A 10513-nucleotide genomic window follows, 5' to 3' on the forward strand; every position below is an offset into this window, starting at 1 on the left:
CTTTCTTTGATTTTTTTTTTTAAAAAAATCAACTGATCATCTTTAAGATCAAGAGCTTTCCAAATAAAGTGCAGTTATTGTTAATGTAACAACATAAAACAAAAGAAAAATAGAGGAACTATGCAAACACTTACGTTTCCACGAATGAATGATAAGGATTATCATTGCTTTGACTCTCCTTTATTGAGATACATTTTTTTTTCACCAGAAAAACTAAAGAAAATACTGACTGAATTATATTGTTAAGTTTACTGAATGATACGGTTGATTTTTTTGGGAATAGGAAGTTAAGCAAGTGGGTGAGGACTTTTAGGGACAGTTATTTGTAGTTAAAATTTTATTTTTTATTTTTAAAATATTTTTTTAAAAAAATGAATAGATAATTAGATAGATTTAGATATTGTGTAGAAGTGGGAGTGTGTATTGAACAGTTTTTTAACCGCAAATTTAAATTTAATTATTAATTAGTAAAAATAATTTTATAAGAAAATGCATCAACATTTCTAATTGGTTACTTAGGTTTTTTATATGTTGAATTTTTTTTAAAGAATACATGTTTATATAATAAAAATTAACTAAAGTTTTAAACTATTCAACGAATGAAATGGTAACATAAAAATTCTTATAATTTTATGTTTGTATAATAATATATTTATTTACAATTTTGTACATTGCATAAATATTGCTTTTAAAGTTAATAAACGATAACTTTAAACTGTTTTATATTTTTGTTTTCTTTTTTAAAATTGAATATATTATTTAAATTAACAAAAGATAATTAAGCTATTTAAATTGAATTTATTATTTAAATTAACGAAAGATAATAAAATTCAAGAAAAAATGTAGTGCTGACACGTGTCGTTTTTTCTTCTCCTATTATATATAGATAGATTATCTCCTCAAATGCTTATTTTATCCTGATATCTGATGAAACCCTTTAATTTTCAAATATTTGAAGTTTGAGGCAAAGCATGGACACTACTTAGCAAAAATGAGAAAAAAGAAGCCGAAAGAACGAAGAAACGAAGGTCTGCGAATCATCGAACACATTCGACGAATCACCAGTAGATCACATATTCGCCTTTTATTCCAGTGTGCTGAATCCTGAAGAAAAGGAGAAAATCGGCGATGAAAAGGAACAATCGATGTATCGCCGAACGACTCCGCAAAGTGGTGCTACATCGCCCAATTATCCAGGACACAAAGACACTGAGGGCAACTGATGAAAGGTGACGAAGCAGACGATAGGGCGGATCGCCGAATGCATCGACGATTTTCACTAATGTCGTGGAAAGATCCTTTGGAGCACATTTTCTGAAAACTATAAATACTAGTTCAGTTTTTATTCTTAGGGGCAATTTTTACATTGTTTTACCTAGTTTTGAGATCATCAAGTTGAAACAGATATTTGGGAGATTTTTGTACTCTGAGTTTAAGAGGGTTTTGAAACTTGAAGAAGAAAAGGGTTTCATCTCTTTCAATTTGGAAGTGGGTCTCGTGGATTCTTCACTCTGTGCCTAAATTGAGACTTAAATCTTCATACCATTTGATTTCAACATCATTGAAGGTATAAATTTCTAATCTCTTGATGTGTGTCTAAAAACCCCAATTGGGGTGTGATTTAGCGAATATGGGTTAAGATTGTTGTTGGGTCTTGCTTGCTGATAGATTAGATGTAGTTTAATGGTGATTTCGTCTAGTAGTTGTGGTTGAATTTAACAAATTTGTAGTTGCAAATACAAGTTTATTTATGTGTTTTTCGACTTGCTCGAGAGAGAAGTCATGAAACCAAGACTACTAGATTGATGGCCTAAGGAGTAGGTCGACATGAGGTTCAGCTCGAGAGAGTGAACCCTGGTCTCATATCCTAACACTCAGCTCGAGAGAATGAGTGGGGTAAGGTGTAGGTTGGTCTTCATGCGACAAGTGGGTGTCCGAGAGGAACCCATTGAAACGGGTAAGTTGCTCGAGAGAGAATTTATTCCCACGTATAGCTTAGCCTAGTCACTATTACTCTTTAGATTTTCTATCTAAAGCATATACCCAATAATTTAGATTAACCCGTATTCCGATCACATCCCAAGAATCCGCCTCTCATTGCTGAAATTTCCTTATTTTCACTGTTTTAATTGTTTCCTGCTTAAAAACTCCCATTCGATATTTGACGCTTGCGTCATCCCTTTAATTTGCTATGATTTCACTCGTAAAAATCTTTAGCTACAATTAGCGTTAGCACATTTACACTTAACCACTAATTTTCATACCCACTCCCTTGGGACTCGACCCCAACCCTTGGTTGGGTTATTATATTATTGCACGATCGTAGACACTTGCATCGGAAGTTGTGTCATTGATTATGCAAACATCAATCACCATGTTTGCGTGAGGAGGGTGTCGATCTTCATACCAATAAAATAGTCAAAGTAACCCATTTTCTATAAAACCAATCAAAAAGAATTAGACGCCAACAATTAATCATCTAATAGATTGAAAGAAAATAAACAAAGAATTTTACCTTTGACATCTTACAAGTAAAAAATCTACGCCCTGAATTTAATTGGCTCTACGAATTCTTTAATAATGCTTCATTACCACATCTACAATATCGTCCTTCATTCACAGATGCCATGGAAGAATTGGATAAGCTCGACATGAAAGAATTAAGGATGAAGAAAGGAGAAATTGGAGAAGAAAGGAGAAAATGTGTTCTTAATTAGGGTATAATCGAAGAGGAAAGGATATAAATATATGAGGTGGGGTAATATTACCGTTACTGACCTAGTTGGACGCTACACCAGACAAAAAAAAGATGTTAATGCGCCTTGGATGAGTGAAAACCACAAAAGTTTCTAGCTGTGCAAAAAGTGTTAAATTGACCCATCGGGATCCTACGTTAGATGTTTAAAATGAACATAGTCCAGTTGAAACATAGTGTCAAATTTAGGGCCCCACCGATGGGTTAGGTCTATTGTGTACGACTATTTCGATGCATTGACTATTTTTTACTTTTGTAACTCCATTTTGCTAAAAATTGAAACTTTTCACTTAAGCTAAAATTCGAGACTTTTCTATTCTTGATAGCAAAACTTGATTAACTATCACTCTGTATTGATTCGAAGATGGAAACTTCAAGAATTAGGTTGAAATAGTGACATTTAAACCACTAAACTTACATCGACAAAGTTTTAATATATGACATAAACTCATTGAATTAGTCCTTCTTTCTTCTTCTCAGATTTTGATAGATCTATATTATCTTAAAAAGAATTGGATAATCTTAGATATGGATCCTAGAATGATTTAAATATAACTCTTTTAGCATAAATGGAAGAGATTCAATCAAGGTAAAATGTATGTTTTCATTTTATTAAAAAAAAAAAGACAATCTGCAGTTAATTCGTAATTCTGAAAATGAATAAATTTTCTTCTTTTCTTTCCCCACATGTCTTAAAGGCATTGTTCTGGTTGGTGTTTTTGAAATTATTTCAGATTTCCCTCCTCAAAATTAGTTTAGAAAAATATTCAATGTGAGGCAAGTAACGTGTTGGTGAGTATTGCACATCAACAAAAATAAATTTAAGCAAGATTTAGTTTTTAATATATTTAAAAACAACATAAAATTAATACTAAATGTGATTACTTCCACAATTAAGATATTCAATTTTTTAAAACTTTTTTGATGACTTAAATGAGTAAGAAAACAATTTCTTTTTAAAAAGAAAAACTGTTGATATTAGATGCCATAGATTAAAGGAATCCATGCTAATACAATGACAATTAAAAGCGAGATATTATGATTTGTATACAACGTTTCTGCAAACCGAGCAAGGAAGCCCAAGTAGTGAGATAAACAGAGGAGACTAACTGACTTGCAATGGGACAAAACATAGAGATACTTGTATATAAAAAGATTTAAGAAAAAACAAATATTTCTTTTGTAGTCGTGTTGTGTTGTTTTTTGCCACGACTAAGCCTTTGAAAGTTTAAAAGAACATATTTTGCATTGTAATTAAATGAATTAGGTACTATAACTTATCTGCAATTCTTCCTAAAGCACATGCAAGCTTGTTAAGCACATCTACTAAGTTATCAACATGGTCCTTTCTTGGCTCCCTATCTTGTTCAGAATGCATATTCTGAGCTTCAAGTTGGGAGTTCACCATTTTGCCATTCCTCTACAGTGCTTTTACTAAATAACATTCCTAGCATTTTCATCATTTGTATTTGAGTCGTTTCGCTTTCTTTTCCTTCCTTCTTGACCTCTTCCTTTATCAGCTCCTCGAGTGGTAGGTTGTCTTATACCTTCTTGTGAAGGAGAAACCTGAGAGAGTGGCTGATGTGGTTGCTCTGAAGTTAGCATAGGAATAGCATCCGCATTCATTTGTGGTACATCTGAAAACAACCCATCATCCACTACAACAACACTTCTGCCACTATCAAACAAATCTTCGGATGCGAAAGCCAAATCCAACCCTTCTTCATTGACATTTCCATGATCAAGAATATCAAACACTTTTCTATCAAAAACTCCAAGTAATATTTTTTCTCTCTTAAAACCATTCCTCATCATCCAAAAGGACTATGTTTCTTCTTTAATCTAAGACTCCCACTCTTTAATCTTCTTAAAATCCCCACACAAATTACTCCATCTCTTCTGGCATTGAATCGATCCACGATTCACCCCGTGTCTTTTACAGTAGGATCAAATTGAATCCCACTTCGCTTCAACCTGTGTTGAACACAATTCTAGACCTCCTGTTCGGGCTCGATGGATCCAGTCTTCAACCACTTTTTTCCTATATGAGAATGAGAATTTCTTGTTTGGTCCAACGAGGGAGCCTCGACACTTTATTGGCATCATTGACACCATTGATGGATTGTTGACGGCCGTCGGAGTCGGTCGATGGAATTAGGATCAATTGCTTAAGGTTCTTGCTTTTTGAAGCCATGTGAGGTAATGGAGGAGAGAAATTATAATCACAAAGTTTTGAGTAAGAAAGGAAGAATGTTTAAATTGTAATGATAATATTCATCTAATGTTCTTAGCCTTTGGGTATTTATAATTCTTACTTCTAATAATATTTTGTGTATGAAAACACATTTGTTATTATTTTTATCACATCTTTTCGTGGATACAATTAACTTTTAAATCACACTAAATTATTTTCCTAATAAGAAATATTTTGACTAAAATTGACATTATGAGGTCGGATCCATAAACTACACATATTTCAAAGTGATAACATCTAATTTAGTAAATAATTTACCCTTATTTAGTTTCATTCCTAAGTAGTTACTGCTAACAACTAAGAATTTTCTAATTCAAACTATTGAAAAAATTATAAAATATAATTTTTTTACTACAAATAAGAGTGTCGGACTTTTCTTCTCTTTTCTTCTCTGATTTATAAGAACAGATACTAATTTGAAAGGATACACTTAGATATGGAGCACAAAATGATTTGAATTTAACTCAATTAGTATAAATGGAAATGATAGCATCAGAGTAAAATATATATTTTTATTTAATAAATAAATAGTAAAAAAATATGTAGTTAATTCATGATCTTCTTAAATGCTTTTCTTAAAATGAATAAACTTACAACTTTTGTTTTTCATTGTCAGGACTGAAAACTAAAGTCATGATGACACATACTAAAATCCACCCGTAAGTAAGCCAACCATCATCCTCAAATCAATGATAACGGGCCTAGGGAGCGAAAGGAATGAACAAGAGCATAATAAGACACGTTTAAGGAAGAAACATTGGACATAAGAGAACACACATATATGTGTGTGTGGGTGGTGGTTGTTCATTTTTCCATATTTCCTTATACTAATTTATCATTTTATAGCATTTATAAAAGGAATATTGCACAATAATAGACATGACTATTGTGAATGCACAAGCATAACTTAAAAAACTCAGACTATTTTGTTCTTGATAGTGAAACTTGATTAACTGTAATGATCCTCTAGGTCATTTAAGTGTAAATATCTTATTTTCATCATTTAGAGCATTCTTTTAACCACCCCAAGTGATTTATGACTTGTTGAGACGGATAGTTTAGTCAACTGGTCGTTCATTTTAAATTTATGCAAGTTTATGTGTTCTGAAGCTTTTGAAACTTAGAACGGTTGACTTCGGTCAAAAGTTCAGAAAGACGACCTTAAATTTCAACTATGAGGGTTCTGTTAGCTCCAAAACGTAAAGTTTGATCTGGAATGATCTTTCGTGTGGATCTGGAAGCTTCAGAGCTAATGGAACTTGGGTATAGGACCCATTTTTTTTTGTCAAAATGACCTTGCTTGGAAGTTTTGACTGCTCTATTGAGTTTGGAATGTCAAATTTGGTGGGATTGCATATCTTTTTTGTGTGAACGAGGTTTTGAACCAATTCCAAGCACCCGAGCAAAGCCTGCGGGCTTAGTTGAAATTTCTGGTACCTGATTTTTGTGCCCCCGCTTTTGTGGCCCTAGTAAAGATTTAGCGGCCTTCGCTTTAGCGTCCAGGGCTCCACTTTAGCAGGCTAGGCCATCTAGGCGGAATCCGCTTTAGCGGCCTTGGATCGCTTAAGTGGGCACCATTTTAGGTGTCAGTGCTTCGCATTAGCGAGCCTGGCCAGCTTAGGCCATGTCGCTTAAGTGGCCCTAGCATCTCTTAAGAAACTTTTGCTTTAGCGGCCAGGGGATCACTCTAGCAAGGCCCTCCTATCTTACCCCAGCTGCTTTAGCGGCATTTGTGGCCGCTTTTGCGGCACCTGCAACAGTCTTAAGACCTGATGTGATCATCTCTCACATAAAGTTCTTAAATTTGATTATGAGAGTTGTAGGACTCCAAATTTAGTGATTCAAAGCTTGGTGTGATTAGGGAGCTGAGGCTATGCATTAGAGTATTCAGAGAGTGTCGAGGAGCATCAGTTTGAGGTATTTAGACCCCAAAGGGGTTGCCCAGCCATTGTCTTTAACTTTAATGGTGTTTTATATTGCATGATATTGTTTGCTTCGTTCTCAGCCCCAAATTGTGTTCTGTTATGGGACAAAAGTTTGGGGAGGTAATTAGGACAATTTTGCGGAGTCAATTTAGAATTTCTTGTGTGGGTCCCATATTTTCCAATCTGATTCAAATTTAGGTTTGTTTATGTTGTATATGAATTTAGTGTCTAATTACCATATTAACATTGTGATTCCATTCTTTATATTGTGGTAGTGTTCAAAGGTTTTTCGAAATAGAAAGCTATAAAGTCGTGATTTGAAGCATGCATGTTATTCCTAAAGGTAGACTACGACTTTTCGTTCCTTCCATTGACATTGATTATGTGAAAGCATGTTGATTTAATGAATTTGGGGTGGGTACCTAGTTAATCATGCAAGACTACTTAAAGTCCATGCTTTAGGCATTTATAAAGTTTTTTGATATTAGAAGTATGTCGATTATTTATTGTGATCATCTTTATCTATTAGTATGCCTTGGGTGTTGTTGTTATGTTGTTTTAGAAGCATGGTTGGCCTTATTCTAGGTTTAGACTAGTGATTATCATAGACTCGCGTTATTTTGAGTTGTTTGGCCTTAGTTTTTCCCAGACGCCATATTGCATGACTTAGCTCCTTGTAGACTGGTGGGTAGCAGACTTGGGTCTGATAGATTGATCTTCTTTTGTCTTATCCTTGTAATTGACTCGGAATGTACGTGGGTATTGGGCACATCAGTGATTTGGCATCGACTTGTGAAGTATGAGATGGAGTGGGTTCCTGATGAATTAGGATAGTCTCATGCTAAGGTTGACCCAGTTTTGTATTGGTAAGGGCATTTGGGGTTTTTGGAGTTTGTTTCTACTATTCAAGCATGTACACACTTTTATTACTCCTGATTTAAGGCTCCCATGTGCACTTATGTTCAATCGGGCATCGTCCCCTCTTACATCTTCTTTTGATCCAATTAGAGTTCTGACTGGGAGGTCCTATTTCCTATCTCCTTTGATCTGATTAGAGTTCTGACTGGGATATTCTAGCTCATATCTTTGATTGTGTGACTTCCCCTTGATCAGATTAAAGGTCTAGGCAAGTTCATTGGATCCTTGGCTACCTTTATTGTGGTTGTAGTCCGTGGAAGGCTATGGAAGTACTGGTAGTGTCTTAAATTTCTCGATATAGTTCTTAGCTCTTCCATGTACTAGTTGGGCTTATAGGGTCCATTCGATTTTTTACTAAAACTTGTGTATGAGTGTACCTTCTGGGTTTATGGTGGGGCAGCTAGGTTTAGTTAGTTGTTCTTATTTCTTTTCTGCTCTTAGTACACTCATATGCATTCCTTTAGCTTTCATCTCTTAACTCATCTCAATGCTTAGACTCTATCATTTCATATTGCTTTTACTTTTCTTGCTCAGTCTCCTTTGATGGCCACTGAGTACATGTTGTTTTGGTTCTCATGTTATACTTTGCATTTGTTTCGTGATACAGGTCCGATCACCAGTTACTAGTGCTAAGATTCAAGCCTATTGCAACTTCAGTTCAGAGGCGAGGGTGAGCACATGGCGTCTTGGACTTACATGTCTCTATCTGTATTTTGTTGGCTAGTCTTTTGTATTTTGAGACAAGCCTTGTATTTTAGGTCCACTTTCGAGACTTGTACTCTCTTATTTAAGAAGCTTTGTACTTGTGACTTCCAGGTTATGGGAGGGATCTTTTATTTTATATATATATTGGGTTACTTCCATATATTCTTCTATTTGTCTTATTTAATCGTCTCTTCCACTTTATTACTTATTATTCTGGGTTACGGGTGGCTTACGTACTAGTGGGTTATAATAGGGGTGGGTTATAGTAGATGTTATCATGACTCGAGAGATCGGATCGTGAAAAGTTGGTATCAGAAACCCATGTTCACCGGTCTCACTTGTACGTAGCTAATGCCTAGTAGAGTCTTGTGGATTGTTGTGGAGATGTTCGTATCCTATCTTCGGGAGGCTATTGGGTGTTGTTAGGAATTTTGTCTCTTTTGTATCACTTTCGTGTAGTGTGTGTCTTACTAGTTTCTTGGAATCTCATTTATTTCATTCTTTCGCATGATGGCTCGTACGTGCCACTCGGCGGCTACGGGTTATCCACCCAGACCCGTAGGTAGAGCCCCAACTAGGGGTAGAGGGTGACCACAGCAGCACGCTAGGGCTGCAGCACCAGAGTCTTTTATTGTTTGATCCTTCAAAATTTCCTTTGTTTCCAGTGTAGTGTTGATCTTATTATGTTATTATTTTTTATAATGTTGGAATACCTTAATTGAGGACCAGTTGGATTCCAGCTTAGCTTTATATGCTCTAGAAGCAAGGTAATATTTACTTGTGTATGTTAGGTTGTTTGGATATTATTACTCCACTGGGAACGAAGTATTTGGAGTAATAATATTAGTTTCTTGGAATCTCATTGTTTGGAGTATTTTGATACTGGTTATGGCATGCATTATATTGGAACACTTTCACATGTTTTGTAGTACAATCCCAACAAATGCATTGATTTTTACTACAATTTTGACAAAAGCATGGTTTTGCCCCTTTTACTCTAAAAAATGATTTTTCTATAGGAATAATACTACCTTTACTACTTTGATATATGGACTTTTGAGATAAACAAACATTGAGGATGTGCTTACCTTTTTATTATATTAGTCGAAGATTCACCGATCCTTTCTATAATGATTGGTTACATATATCTCTCATACCATGATAAAGCAGATTCAAGAGGATCGATTCTGAAAGTCCTGGATCGTTACCAGGAAGGTATATATGGGCTTCCAAGTCCCCTATGGTTCCCTTTATATGTGCTACCCACTAAACAGGAGGAGGGAGTTGCATAGGTATGACTTAGTGAGCCAGGACAGAAGGCAGGTATATGTACTTGGTACGTGTCACTTCGCCCTGATGACACTATTAATTTTATTGCATAACTCACATTTATATGCATTGCCTATCACCAGTATAATTGGTTGTTGTTTGGACCGTCGGCCATATGGAAGGTTGACTGGGTTAGATATGTTGTTTACCTTCCGGGCTTAAGGGGGGCTCAGTTAGATTATTGTTTAATTATGTTTAACATACATAAACTACATATATTTTGAGACAAACCGAATAACAATTTGCAAAGAAAGTTAACTTGTATTACAACGACAACTGAAATACAAGATCAAGAAGGCAGAATCAATGGAACAGTAACAAGGAAAGAAGAAATTAAGGAGATGAGAAAAACACAGAACAGGGAGATGAGATAACAAGACTCAAATTACAAATCCTAATTTTATCCTAATCTTCTTTTGCTATTTATGAAATCTAGTACTTCACGAGCCACACGTTCTTGCCCCTTGCCCACGTTCTCATCGTTTAGTTCCCACTATGAAGTCAGTTAACCTTGTTGAAGGGGTTCTCACGCGCTTACTTCTTTTCAAAACCCCACTCTCCTGCTGAGTGTGTTTCTCCACGGTGGCTGCTGATGTGTCCTCCAAGTCAGCTTGTGGGGTCACAACA

General features: G+C 35.2%; 1 pseudogene; it reads right to left on the reverse strand.

The window, feature by feature from the left end:
- Positions 1 to 4025: 4025 nt before the first annotated feature.
- Positions 4026 to 4949, reverse strand: LOC125869936 (trihelix transcription factor ASR3-like; annotated as a pseudogene).
- Between the last annotated feature and the right edge of the window lie 5564 nt (positions 4950 to 10513).

The sequence above is a fragment of the Solanum stenotomum genome, chromosome 7 (assembly GCF_019186545.1).
Source record: "Solanum stenotomum isolate F172 chromosome 7, ASM1918654v1, whole genome shotgun sequence".
In the NCBI taxonomy this organism is placed as follows: Eukaryota; Viridiplantae; Streptophyta; class Magnoliopsida; order Solanales; family Solanaceae; genus Solanum; species Solanum stenotomum.